Source organism: Pinus tabuliformis, chromosome 9 (assembly GCF_031772625.1).
Source record: "Pinus tabuliformis cultivar Carrire ecotype Pingquan chromosome 9, CPIR1, whole genome shotgun sequence".
Taxonomy (NCBI): Eukaryota; Viridiplantae; Streptophyta; class Pinopsida; order Pinales; family Pinaceae; genus Pinus; species Pinus tabuliformis.
Window position 1 is genome coordinate 1,432,052,875 of NC_142307.1, and position 2,092 is coordinate 1,432,054,966.

Sequence of the window (2,092 nt, forward strand, 5' to 3'; positions counted from 1 at the left end):
GCTGTGTATATCGTTTCATATACACAATTAATATATGCATGTCAATGCAGTAAAAGATGGGCATATATACCAGGTTAAAGGCGGGCATATATACCACGTGAGAGGCACACGGGCATATATGCCAGTGCATATATATGCCTGTCATTAAACAGATCAGCCATGCACGTAATGGGTTCACAGTAGCATCGGCGTTAGTTTAGGGACTTGGATTTAAATGCAATACAGTCATTCAAAATAGAAGGTCTCAGTTAATTACGAACTAGGATACTAATAGGCAGTGTCTGCTAACTTTGTGAAACAGTCAGAAAATTTTCATTTATAAGATAGATTTTGTTTCAGGCGATTTCGCTTGTAGGATGGAAGATTCGCGTGAGGAGGAAGGAAGAACAGAGGTCAATATCAATATCAATGGCGTCAGTAAGGGGAAGAGGCACTGGTTGCTGGTGGGCATAAGCGTTATAGCTCTTGTGGTGGGCCAATCTGCCTCGACGCTTTTGAGCAGGTTTTACTTCACAGAGGGCGGACATAGCCGTTGGCTCAGGTCGCTGTTGCTGTCCATCGGATGGCCGGTGCTTCTTCTACCAATACTGCTGAACCCCCAAAGAAAATCATCGTTGCAGACATTTATTAGCCCCAAATATGTTGTGGCCTGTGGAATTCTGGGTGCAGTATCAGCCGGAAACGCCATGCTTTACTCCTTTGGGATTTCTTTTCTTCCCGTCTCCACTTTTTCTCTTCTCTGCGCCACAGTGTTGGGTTTCAATGCCGTGTTCTCTTTCATTTTATTGAAGCACAGGATAAGCCCCTGTGTTTTCAATTCGATTGTGCTGCTTACCTTCAGCGCTGTTCTTCTTGGAATCCAATCCAAGAGCGAAAGACCAGAGGGAGTAAACAGACATCAATTCATTCTAGGATTTGTGTGCACTCTTCTTGCCTCTGCCTTCTATGGACTGCTTCTCACCTTGCTGCAGCTCCTGTTCCGAAGGGTTGCAGGGAGGGAAAATTTTAGCGTGGTTCTGATAACGCAGGCGCTGGTTTACATGGTTGCAGCGTTGATTTGTACAGTGGGGCTGTTGAGCAGCGGAGATTTTCGACACCTGGTGTACGAGTCCCAGCGTTTCAGGTCAGGGAAAATGGCGTACTGCATGACTCTGGTGTGGTGCGCTGTAGCAGCGCAAACATTTTCCATGGGGATGTTTGGCCTCATTTTCTTAGTTTCTTCATTGTTTTCTAATGCGGTAAGTGCCGTGACGCTGCCTGTTGTTCCCATTCTCGCCGCGTTTTTGTTCGAAGAGAAACTGGACGCGGTGAAGATAGTGGCCATGCTCTTGGGGCTCTGGGGATTTATTTCCTATGTTTTTGGTGGATACAAGGACTCCAAGGACGCCGCTTCTGGTTAGAAACTGCAGTAGCTTTTGTTTTGTGTTTTTTTCCCTAAAATAAAATAATGTTGTTGACAATTTCTCTTAACTAGACACCATAGTTGTTCTCATTCAAAACCAACATAGTGTTATTACTATTGCTTTTTTCAAATGAATTGGAAGAAATGAGTTAATATAAGGATACTCGCAAATCCTCTAGTAGCTGCTGCTTGAGGGCATCTAGCCCATCATCCAATTTTTTTGCTTGAACCAATCTTCCATGATCTTCTCCAAAGCATTCATGCAGCTTTTGAAACTTGATTCAATTTTGCACACAACAACACTTGGTTGGTCTCGATCTTGTCTAAACACTACTCCAGAGTTTCCATAACCAAGTAGTCACTTTAATCTCCTTGATCTCAAGTATCCATAGCTAGAACAATATCACTAGGAAGCCCCCCAAAGAAAGAGAAAGACTAGTTACTCAGTGAGCTTTTTGTCAACACTACAAAAAAAAATTAGAGATGCACTCAAACCAGATAGTCACTTCAATCCCCTTGATCACAAGTATCCATAGCTAGACCAATATCACTACGAAGCCCTATCCATAGCTAAAACAATATGACTCGGAGGCCCCCAAAGGGAGAGAAAGGCTAGTCACTCGGTGAGCCTTTTGTCAACACTACAAAGAAGAAAAATAGAGATACGCTCAACCCTAATGAAGGCAAAAT

General features: G+C 43.5%; 1 pseudogene; it reads left to right on the top strand.

Annotated features, from left to right (window-relative positions):
- Positions 1-356: 356 nt before the first annotated feature.
- Positions 357-1,400, top strand: LOC149153935 (putative purine permease 11 pseudogene; annotated as a pseudogene).
- The last annotated feature ends 692 nt before the right edge of the window (positions 1,401-2,092 follow it).